Raw genomic sequence first — 12052 nt, 5'->3', positions numbered from 1 at the left:
CCCTGAAGAACTCATTTGGAGCTGGAGGTACATGGTACCTTATGTACCATGAGATACATGATAAAGGAAGAGTGAGAGAAAAGAATAGAAATGTAGGTAAGTGGGCCTGTTATTGTCTTGAATGCTATGCTGTACTTCTCTTATTTATATGAGGAGGCAGTGAAGAATCACTGAAGTGTGATAATCCTGGGAATTACCTGATGGAAGCCAAGCTTTAGAAAAGCAATCTGGTACCAGTATGGATGGCAGTTGCAATAAAACAAGGTTGGAACTGGGGAGTTTGGGATAGAGGTTGCTGTGTTTATTCAGGAAACAGGAAATCAGAACCTGTCCCAGGATGACAGTGGTGAGAATAGGAAGGAGCAGAGGGACTCAAGCAAGGAAGAATCTGGCAATGAATTTGATAAGACAGTGGTGAGGCAAAGTCAGACATCTAATTATGGCTTCAAGATTATAGTTAAGACTGGGCAATAAGGAGATCTCCAAATCAAGAACCCAGGGTAAGGCACTCATTTGAGGGGACTGCTGATGAGCTGGTATGTTGTGTACATCATGTTTGCCTAATGAGGACTCCCTGTTTGGGGGAGATTCAGGTCTGGAGGTCAGGAGAGAGGCTAAGGCTAGAAATAGGGATTTGAGGATTATTGACAGAGTGGTGGGGACTGAAGATACGGCAATGAATGATCTTACCAAGGGAATACATATACAGACAGAAGATATAACTCCAGGGAATACCTATATGCAGGAAATTGGGATGATGACAAGCCAGCAAAACTGGAGTACATTTAGAGCACTAGGAAGAGAACGAATCACTGGGGGTGGCTTTTAGCCAGGAGTGATCAGCAGGGCTGAAAATTACAGAGGAAGATAGAGACTGAAGACAGGCCACTGATGTTTAAGTTCACTGTTCCACAGCATTGTGTAAACAGAAGTCAGCAAAGGTTAAGGGATGAGTCAATGGTCAGAAACTGGTATCATTTATAGTTCAGCATTATTTTGCTAAGAAAATGCTTGCTTCCTGGGGACCTTCATTCAGCTGGTATTGAAGAGCTGGGAGAAAATCAAGAAAATATTGCTCATTTACCTAAGAGCAATTTTCTGTGATCTGTCACACATGTAATTTAAAGCAACAGCAGAGCCCTCTGTTCCTCTTTTGTTCATTACTGCAAATGCCTGTACCAGCGCCAGAGGTCTCTTAGGGATGTTACCTTAATCCAGAGGATTTTGATTGTAGGAGCTTTTCTATACACTGAGATGAGCTCAATAAAAAGTTTAGCCCTGTATCAAAAAAAAAAATTAAGCATAACAGCAACCATGTTTTATTGCTATTGTTGATGGAGCTCCTAAGAAGTAACTTTATTGGGACAGAATTCTTGCAATCATTTTTGAACTTATAAACCAATATCATAAACTAACTAAATACAATTTTTCTCAAAGGCATAACCTATATTTGGACACTACTCACGGTTAACAGTGGGATGCAATATAATGTAGCTATTACAAACTTCATTTTCTTCTCTTTTGTCGTCATTTTATTATATACTTCAGGCTTCCTCTGCACTTGATTTACCATGGGGCTAGCATAGTAGTTAGTATGTAACAGGCTCTGTTAGACCTGTGTACTTCCTGCCCTTTCGTTCTTATGGCAACCTTGCAAGGTGGATTATTTTTGCTCCCATTTTGACAATGGAAAAAGTAATGCTGAAAGAAATGGAGTACTTACCAAAGATGAACAGCTATTGATTTTTCCAGTCTGGATCCCACCCTGTGGGATTTCTTGACTCCAGAGTTTCTGCTCTCAGCACTCTGCTACTGATGTTCACTCTACTCCTTTTCCGTGGACCATCCAGGTATCATGTTACACCAGCAACATGGACAGTGTGCTATTGATGCTGAATCATCAGGATTTTTTATGATTAGAGAGGATCTTTTTTGACTCTTGTCTTTCACAGGTTTGTTTGGGTTGAGATATCCCTTCCATCTCCTTAAGTTAAACATTCTTTTTAAAGTAATGAAGCAGTTGGCTTTTCCAGTTTAAGACATGGAAAAGCCAGCCAAGGGCAGGGAGGGACTACTAACAGGACAGGGAAAGCTAATTGGAACTGTTGCTATCAGCACTGAATGTGTGACAGACTAAATAAGGCCAGGATCTTCATGAGAAGACTTTATCCAGAGGCAGGGCAAGCTCTACTCCCAGTGTTTTGTGTACTCCACCTACTTTGGTAATGACTGATGACACTTTCCTGACACTGACAAGGTGGCACAGAGCAGCCGTGAAGACAGAGCGCCCAATATGTGCAAACCATCATTATCGGCCAAATCTCTGTTCCTCACCCCGAGACAGCAAATATTTCCACCTAGCTCTGGGGCCACAAGGGCTAAGCCCAGTCTTTCCTTAGGCTTAAGTCCTGACAACGTAACATAAATCTATGAATTTATTAATATAAAGCATCTAGAGTTTTAACAGTGCATATCAGCCTATTGCACTGTCAACATTAACATATAAGACAACAAAATTGCTTGGTACAACATTAAGAGGATTCATACATTAGACAATGTTCAATTATCTGAGTCAGTGGAGTAAAGTCATGTATAATGCATAGTTCCAGATCAAAGATAATTTGTAATTTTGCACTGGAAAAATAAATTTTCCCTTATTAAATTTCCTTAGGCCACTATTGAAATTATCCACCTTTCCAAGGTACATACACACACACACACATACACACACACACAGCTAATATTAGAGAAAGGAGATATGACTTAGAATCATTCATGCTAACTGAGCAAATAGTTTGGAATATAGAAAGTTTCTGTAAATAATCCACACATAGTCTATAGTTAGCTCTTGGGGATTCCTTTTGTTTCTTAGTAGTCCAGCCACTATTTGTCTTATTGCTACTACACCATCTTTGACATGGATTATCTATCATTATACAAACTTCAACTTTAAATATTGTCTGTTATTTAGATAATAACTGTGCATATTAAAAATCAAAAGACTAAATGTTGTTTACTCTTACCCTGATTTCAATATACTGCAATTGCTGTCTCACACAGCATCCCAGCTCCTGGCATTGTGTTAGCATGTTTATTGATTGAATGTTGAGTAGTCCTCAAGAGATTTCTCTGAATTAACTACTGTAATCAAAGTACAAAAGCCAGACAACTATTATTTGTAGAAGCTCAAAACAACCAAAAAATCATAGCAGCAATACAAAGCATACAAAGCTGAGATGACTCCATTAATTTAATTCTCCCTAATGCACAAAATAATTAGGACTATATATTCAGGACTTAATATTAGAATTGATGATGGGCCAATATGTTTCCCCCTCCCAAATTTATTGAGTAATACATGACAAATATATAATTATAGTGCACAATGGAATGGTTTGATATGCATATATACTGTGGAATGTTTACCAAGACCAAGATAATTAACACACCCATCACATCACATAGTTAACTTTTTCTTTGTGTGTCTGCTTTCCACATGATCACAGTATCATCATTTCTTTGTTGATTCAAACTATACTAGCAAGATGTCTTCTCAAGAAGGCAACAAGATTCTTTACAACTAATAAAAGTAAGACAAAGATCTATTCAATAAATTTTTGTTTTTTATTCACTTAAGAGTGAACCTGATTAAAAGTAAATAAATAGATCATAATATTTAAACTAAAAGATTTATTATTATTCCTCATAAACAGTATTATTTCTCATAAATAATACAGCCATTTAAGTAGCATTTTTAGTTCATACAGTCTGAAATGCATTTAAAACTCAGCTAAAATTCTTAGAAAGCATTTTACTTACCTTCTGAAAACAAAATGTTTAAAAGTAACAAAACATTTCTTTCCATTAGAGGATATAGTTTGATCAACCCACTGATCTGTTATTATATTACATATTTATTCCATATGAGTCATTACATATATACAAATGTATAACTATACCAGGTGAATATCATTTTTAGAATTTTAATAGTTCCCCCCCCACCCCGGATCTTTATATGTTCTCTAGGCTCAGTCAAACAAACAAACAAAAAAAAAAACTGGTAACTATAGTTTTAAAGGTGATTTACAAGTATTTCTTCCCTTAATCTGTGCTTTTTTCTCAATGCTCACCCTTTTACAAGCTGAGAACAATATGTCTCTACTTGTGCAAAAGTTTCACAAGCTCTAGTCTGGAGGTGGATGTGTTACTGCTCGAGAAAATGTATTGATTCTTGCATGTAGCTGACAACCTCCAAACATTACCTTTGAAATGCAATGCCCCCTGGGCTGTGTCCTTAGCAGTCTTTCTTCTTCTCTAGGTGAGCACATTAATTCCCAGGGTACAACTGGGTGAGTCCTGAATGTCTACTTCCTACCCTTGCCTAGACTTTTGCACAGAATTTTCAGTTGCACTTGGGTTGTTTTCCCATAATATTCAATAGAATCCTCAGATTGGTCATCCAAAACTGAATTTGTTATTTCCCATATCTGCTCCTTCTACTGTGATCTATTATTGTTAATAGCATTACCATCTTTCGAGGAGGTGAGAAATGAGCCATCTCCAAATCCTGTTCTTTTCTCAGCTCCCAGGTCTAACCAGTTGCTAAACTATAACCAGTCTAAATCCACATGCTCTTGGGTTTCATTTATTTAATCAATCAACATTTTTTGAGCTTCTTTCTACTTTCATGCCGTGGGTTTATCAATAGAATATGAGATAATACCTGCTTCAGGAAGTTCATACCACATAAGATACAAAGAGTTAAATATACCCCTCCCTGTACAGGGTGGTAATCACTAGTTATCATAATAAGTCTGAACTGTGGAGACTGGGCAGAGGACCTGGAGGCCTTCCAGGAGAAAGTAACATGTAAGCTGTGTCTGGAAGGATGAAGAGGAGTTTTCCAGGTAAAGGGTGAAACAGAGCCTTTCAGGAGGCAGAAGCAGCAGTCTGTGCAGCTGTGCGGAGGTGTAAGCCTGATTCTAGCACAAGTTGAGGAGCGGGGAGCCAGGTCCACCATGCTAGGAAATGTGGATTTCATTCCCAAAGGTTCCTTTCTCTCCATTTCTCTTACCCACAATCATATCTCTCGGTAGCACCATTGTAAAAATCTCCTGACCGTTCTCTTGCTTTCCACACTCTTTTCTTTTCTTTCCTCAGATTGTGGTCAGAGGTGGCCATCCCTGTTACTCCTCTTGATCCTTCAATGGCCTGTATTACTCACCAGGTCACTTTCATTCCCTGCAACCTCCACTTGTGCCAAACATATCCTGTGGATCAAGCTTGTGCCAACCATCTTCCCCTCTGAGTCGTAAACTCCTCAAGTTCAGATTTATGGGTTATATATCTTAGTACATTTAGAACACCATGTCCTTTGCTTTGCACACAGTAGGCTTTTACCTATAAGTCCTGTGGAGTTAAGTGTTAAGTCACTCAGTCATATCTGACTCTTTTTAACCCCATGGACAGTATCCCACCAGGCTCCTCTGTTCATGGGATTCTCTAGGCCAGAATACTGGAGTGGGTAGCCATTCCCTTCTGCAGGGGATCTTTCTGACCCAGGGATGGAACCCAGGTCTCCTACATTGCAGGCAGATTCTTTACTATCTGAGCCACCAGGGAAACCCCTGAGTGGGAATATCTTTTAGAGTCTTCCCCTATTTCTTCATTTTGCAGGCTCTTTCATGCATGTGGACATAACTGCATGGCTGTAGTAAGCTCTGCTTTCCTGTCACTGCCAGCAGGCGTTCCTTACAGCCCAGTGACTTGTAACGTGCCCTGCTGTTGCAAATCAGTAACAGCTCCCAGACAGAGTGTTGTGGATGTGTACAAACTTCACTGTGCAATGTTTGGTGGTTTTTTTCCTTCCCTGAACAAAATGAAAGGCCTCACTTTTCCCTGGGGTAAAAGCGGGTTCAGAAAGCAGAGCCCTATGCCAAACACTACGATTTCCAGGGCTCTACACTTTGTATCACTGACAGGTATGGTGAAAACAACTTTGAACCAGGAGCCAGTGCTGCATCCGAACTCTAACTGAGCTAGGCAGCTTTTCTGAGCCTAAATTTCCTCACCTGAGGGACTGGGGATTAGACTTAATTTCTAATATACTTATAAACATTATTCTTGTACATGTATCTTTATGGCAGTGTATCAATCAGGTATCTTGGTTGCAAATAACACAAACTCATCTTGACTAATTTAGGTAGAAAAGATGTCATAGGAAGGATATTGATATTTGATATCACTGAATGAATGGGATGGAAAGAAGGCTTGAAAATTAGTAACATAGGAAGTCCTTATGTCACACTTAGGAGCAGGATGACAGGTTCAGCAACTGGCATCACTGGGCACTTCATGGCACTCTTGTCTCTGCCAGAAATCTACTATTCCTGTGTCTTTGCTTAACTCACTCCACACTCATAGTCCTGGATGTGGGTATCTGAATGGTTGAGCCCTGTTCAGGTGCCTTCCCTTAGCTACTGGCAGTGGAAAGAAGGAACATCTGGACCACCCAACTTGGGGAGTAGGCAGTGGATGATGCATTGCTTCTAAGACTGATACAGACACACAAAGGTGCTTAAGATGGGTGGTTGCCTGTGAATACCATGCCCACACCTATAATGGTCTCACTGACCATTAAGATCCTACTTCACTATGTGTACCTTTAACACTTCAAATACCTGGCAGATATTTCTCCTAGAAAAGCCAGTTTTGCTATGGTTTAGGCCATTCTCTCAGTTATCTTTTATCATACTGTGTACTTTATTTTTTCCTTGTCAACCCAATTCTTTAGATTTTGGTAAGCTTAAATTTAAGAACAGTAGTTATAGCTCTGACCACTAAGATATTGTTCTGGGATGAGGAGAAGGGCAGAGTTCAGTAGATCACTAATTCCACTCTTCACTCACTTGTAGACACACAGCAAGATTCTGGGGGTCAGGAATTATCTCCAGCCACAAACCACACAAAACAGATCTTGTATATCAGAAACACAATGGAAAGAAATGATATTTCTAAAAGACCATTTAAAGGGCATTCTATCTATCTGTGCTTCCAGGTAATCCAAGTACTTATCACTGGAATAAGTTAGACCAACTCATTGGACATGAGTTGGAGCAAACTCTGGGAGATTATGAAAGACAGGGAAGTCGGTCACTCCAGGTCATAGGGTCACAAAAAGTCAGACATGACTTAGAGACTGAACAACTAGACTACATACAAGATGACGTTACCTTAATCTCTTACAGAACAGAATTCAACTAATTGCCAGCAAATTGAATTGTTCTACAGTCTTTTGGGTGGAACCTACTTCCATGCACACTGTCCATTTTGAGGCTTTAGGTATCTTGTGGCAAAGCCCACGTCTGAGAGCTTGTAGAAATTTACTCAGACAAAAACTTAGTTTCCCTTAAAAAACCGGGATTCTCCCTCCCCTCCTTTGAGGGTTGTGTAAGCTAGCTATCCGAGAGTCACCAGGAAGACAAAAACATACCATGTGTGTTCTCCACAGCAACCATCTTGGCCCTCAGAGCTGTCATTTTTATGGACCTTCTCTTGTTTCTGGTTCATTGTTTTGAAAGCCTCCTCATTTTCTTTTGGAAAAAAGGAATAAAAGAGGGGTGGAAGTAGGGAGAGATAGTTAGAAAGAGGCTGGATGCCAGAAAACCACCCACCGTTTTAGATCTGGTATTACCGTCTTTAAATATCTGCAAAGATGAATATTTACCAGGAGGATAAATGTCACCAGAGTTTTGGCTCAGTCCTAGGTGGGATGGGACCTATCTAGGATCTCACCATCTGGCAGGAAAGACAGAGTTTACCATGGCCAAGAGTGGCTGCATCTACCATGGCAGCAGGGCTGGCAGTAGCTATTGAAACCTTCTTGTCCCGAATCCTCTCCTACCAATGGCCCTCTAGGTTGTCTCAGTGCTGTCTGCCCAATGGTCTAAGCATGGTTTAAAACAATGTCAACAACAGTAAAGACTTTTATGCCTCTCCCCGCATGTATTTATGCAACTGTTTTATCTCCTACATAAAAATAGCCTGGAAAACATGAGCTACTAGAGAGAACACCAGTCAACATCCAAGGCATCGTCAGTAAGTCATCCTCCACTGTGGTTTATTGTGGATACTGTGAGTTTCTCACTCTCCAAATTATATTCAAGTATTTCATCACCTGCTTAATCAAGCTGCAAAATAAAGAGTTAGACCACTTCAACTCCAGTGATTTGATTATGTGGTGAAGAGACTGGTGCATAAACATTAATCCTGGGAAATTAATTCATGAAAATTAGCTGGAGATATCCCTAGAGGCCTGTTTTGTATCTATTTCTGCATAAAATAGTTACAAAAAAATTGAACTAACTACTTACTCAAAGAGTCTAGGGGGGACTAGAATGATTATGCATGATTCTATAGTTATCTAGACAGAATTGTGAAGATGCCATGAAGTGACCTGAAAATACATTCTGATTGAAGCTCAGTCTTGAACAGGAAAATTGCTTTGAAATGATTAGAGTTAAAAATGTTGGTTATGAAGGAAAACACTTGTCCTAGAATGAGGCCTTTAGATGAGAGAATCTCATTTGGAATCTTTTGTAAAGTACTATGGCTTTCCTTTTCAATGGCAAAATATTGGGTTGTATCAACCTATCACATCGTCTCAAATTTGCACCTCAGTGGAGGGTATGGAGGATTAGGAGGATGCTCTAGACAAAAATCTGGCAGGAGATTCATTGGGTAAAGATCTACCCTCAGGAGAGAGGTCGCCAGCATCCCTGGGAGGCAGCTTAGATGCATGGGCTCAGAGGAAACTTCCCAAGGCGTGACCACACCCTCTGCTGCCAGGCTCCTCCTCATATCTGCTCTATCGGGTTGTATTTTGATGCTCTGTTTAAATATCTCTCTCTCTCGTCAGATAGTGAGATCCCAGATGGGGTCCCATCCCACCTAGGACTGAGCCAAAACTCTGGTGACATTTATCCTCTTTGGTAAATATTCATTTTTGCAGATATTTAAAGACAGTAATACCAGATCTGAAACCTCGGAGGGCAGATACTTCAGAAATCAGATTGTTTGGATTTTGGGAAGGTAGTGTCAGTGTGTGCAAACAGCAGCTGAATGATATCTATACCGTAATGTAATGCTCCCAGTAGAGTCTGGGGTAATGTCTATAATCAAGCACATTAATATTTCTGGAGCAAAAATTATGAAAGGCACACTGAGGGGAAAAATAAAGGGTATGATTTTCTAACAAACAGTTTGGGTCACGTCTGGTTTTTGCTACTAGAGATTACACAACAGTGAATTTTTGTAGCTTGTTGGATTTTGGAATTGCAGATAAGGTGTTATCAGCCTGTATTGCGTCTTTAGGAAGAGAAGTGTTCTCATCTAAGGGAACTATTCCCCAACACAAGGACCCTTCCTCTTGTCATTTTCAAGGAGCAAAAAGAGCAATGCTGGGTTCTTTTCTGGATGGCGATGTGTCCTCATAACTGGTGCTGCTACTTGGGGCTCTGTGGGAGGAGGTAATGGAAGTGGTTCATTCCCCACATGTAAAGCTTTCTCATTGTGCTGCTTCTGCGCCTTCTACTTTATCAGCTACTGCTTCCCCTCTTCTCCATTTTTCTAGTTTTCCTTCTCTCCTCATTTACTAGTAAATAGATTTTTTTGCTTAGGTCTTAGGAGTCTTGATATTTTCCTTGTTTGTCTTCCACATAATTCTTTGGCACACAGCCCTCCTGCCTCTCATTCACCTCAACAGCCAAAGCACTGAGTTATTTGTTTGTCTTGGAGTAGATGTCCGTCAGTGCTTGCTTAGAGTGCAAGCAGTCTCCCTGCATGTTTTTGTTTGGAGAACTATGTTTTATCTGCTCGGTGCTGTGTTGATAAGCATCTTGGGAATGTGTGCTGGGTGACAAGCCACTACTCTTCTCTTCATGACCCTTGTCTACTGCATCAGACAGTGTTAATGAAATGTCAAATCTGTATATGTTAATCCATGTGTAAGAATCAAGTAGGTTGCAGCATTTCTATCCTTCAGACTTTTAAAAAAATATTTTTTTCATAATATTTTGAAACAGTGTTGTTGCTTATTTTTCCATATGATACATTTTTGCCTGTCTTTATTTCTAATTGTTTGCTTTACTTAGGCTGTACATCTGCTTTTTTGTTCATATATTCAAGAAAATTCACTTCTATGCTACCTGATAAGGGAAATATCTTGCTCTCCTCAACCTTTCTCTCTTTCTCAGTCTTGTAGGTTATTTTGAAGAGACTGCTTTTAGTGCTGATGTTGTTGTGTAATACTGACATGACCAGAAAGTGGTGACTGCAGAGGTAGGCTGAGGAAGGCGTCCCTGCACAATCGGGGCATCCTCTATGGAGCTGAGTGTCACCGACACCCATGAAGGAAGCAATCTTGCTCTGTCTCTTCTCTGTGTGATACACCGTTCTATCCAGTGCTTGATGGCGCTGTGTTTTCCTTCATGACTCTGACACCAAGATGCAGTGAGCGAGGTGTCAGATGTCTCTTCCTGGTGGCTGGCGTTGTGATGATCTCTGCTGTCCTCCATCTAGCTAGAGTCCTTCCAGGGGATTAGTACCTTGTGTACAATGCCCTGCTCTTTCGGGATTCGTCACCAGTGCATGGGACTCTGCCCTACACTCCCCACCTGCAGCATCAGATTGAACCACAGCACCAAAGAGCTGGCTCCGAGGGCAGCCCCATGTTCCTAGTGGCCTGCTCTCCACGTACCGTCCCATCCCTGGTCTTAGCAGTAGGTATAGAGACAAAATCCTCTCTTGTGGTGCTCCAGTCCAGAAACAGCCGAAGTGCTCTGTCAGGGCACCGCTGAGTAGTGTTCCCTGGCTGCCACTGTGAGCAGACTAGAGCAGATGCTGTGTTCAGGGAAACTGTCATATGTGGAAGAGGACAAACAGCCAGGATTCTGGTCTATTACTCAAAACATCAATGGTACTTATCCCAGGAGAATGAAGACCAGGCATTATAAGTTTCTCTCCTTCCTAATCTTGTTCATTTGTTTTTGAGGTAAATGGGGGTCACCAGAGGCAATCCAAGCCAATTTTCTTTGCCTGTGTAATATATTTTAAAAATTCTTAATCTGCAGTGAATATAAAAATTTAAAATCTATGCATTACATATGTATGTTTTTAAATTCCATACTGTACCTTTTAAAAATTATTTTGAGACTGCACTGAAGATCTATATTGAGAACGGTATCACAGTCATTTGGTAGCACTAGTTGATGGTCAGTCCATTGTGGCATGTCGTCTGTGAAGCTCTCATGCCTAAATAATATTGTTTTCCAGAAAACTGTGGATGTTTCTCTTAAGTTAGGGAATTTCTTTGATGACCAGATCAGAAAATGTAGCATTTCCAGATTGAAGACTTCCTCCTTAATGAACATTCACTCATTCAACAAATATTTGTTGCTGACAAGTAGTTCCTAATCTTGTACAAACACTGCTCTTTTCAGAAAACCTTTTTATCAAATAACCTTGGGAGTTTTGTGCTTCATCTCATTACTCATTTCTCTCCTGACCCTGTTCTAGAACTGAACATCTAGATGTTCTAGTTCTGAACATCTTTTTAAAAAGGAGTTGCATGATTAGTCATTTTCTTTCTTTCTTAGTTTCTTTTCTGTGTTTCCCCTCTGCCCTATCCTGGTAGCTCAACTGGTAAAGAATCCACCTGCAGTGCAGGAGACACTGCTTTCATGCCTGGGTCGGAAAGATCCACTGGAGAAGTGATAGGCTACCCGCTCCAGTATTCTGGCCTGGAGAGTTCCATGAACTGTATGGTCCATGGGGTTGCAAAGAATCTGGACACAACTGAGTGACTTTCACTTTCACTTTCTTTCTGCCCTATCTCTAGACTTATGTGCTTATGTTAGTCCTTGGTCAGCAATGACCAGTACAAAGTAATTGATTTTATTTTTATTATTTTACCACCATACTCACAGCTTTTTCTTGCAAGCTCTTATTTCAAGGGAGGGTGTCCTGAAGCCAAAAGCTGGAAGAGTGTTCTGTA

The 12052-nt window shown here is 40.4% G+C and overlaps 1 protein-coding gene and 1 long non-coding RNA gene across 2 annotated transcripts in view; one reads left to right on the top strand and one right to left on the bottom strand.

Moving 5' to 3' along the window:
- The window catches only part of IMMP2L (inner mitochondrial membrane peptidase subunit 2), a 949675-nt gene that overhangs the window by 930049 nt on the left and 7574 nt on the right, over positions 1–12052 (top strand). The window lies entirely within an intron of this gene.
- The window catches only part of LOC138987624 (uncharacterized), a 398295-nt gene continuing 388030 nt past the window's right edge, over positions 1788–12052 (bottom strand). The window contains exons 4-5 of the long non-coding RNA XR_011464010.1: positions 3024–3141; positions 1788–1892 (exon numbers count right to left, since the gene is read on the bottom strand). This is a non-coding gene — a long non-coding RNA (uncharacterized lncRNA). The remainder of the gene's footprint in view (positions 1893–3023; positions 3142–12052) is intronic.

This window comes from Bos mutus, chromosome 4 (genome assembly GCF_027580195.1).
Source record: "Bos mutus isolate GX-2022 chromosome 4, NWIPB_WYAK_1.1, whole genome shotgun sequence".
Classification (NCBI taxonomy): domain Eukaryota; kingdom Metazoa; phylum Chordata; class Mammalia; order Artiodactyla; family Bovidae; genus Bos; species Bos mutus.
Note: the sequence above shows the minus strand (reverse complement) of the source record. Positions and strands in the feature narration are given on the sequence as shown.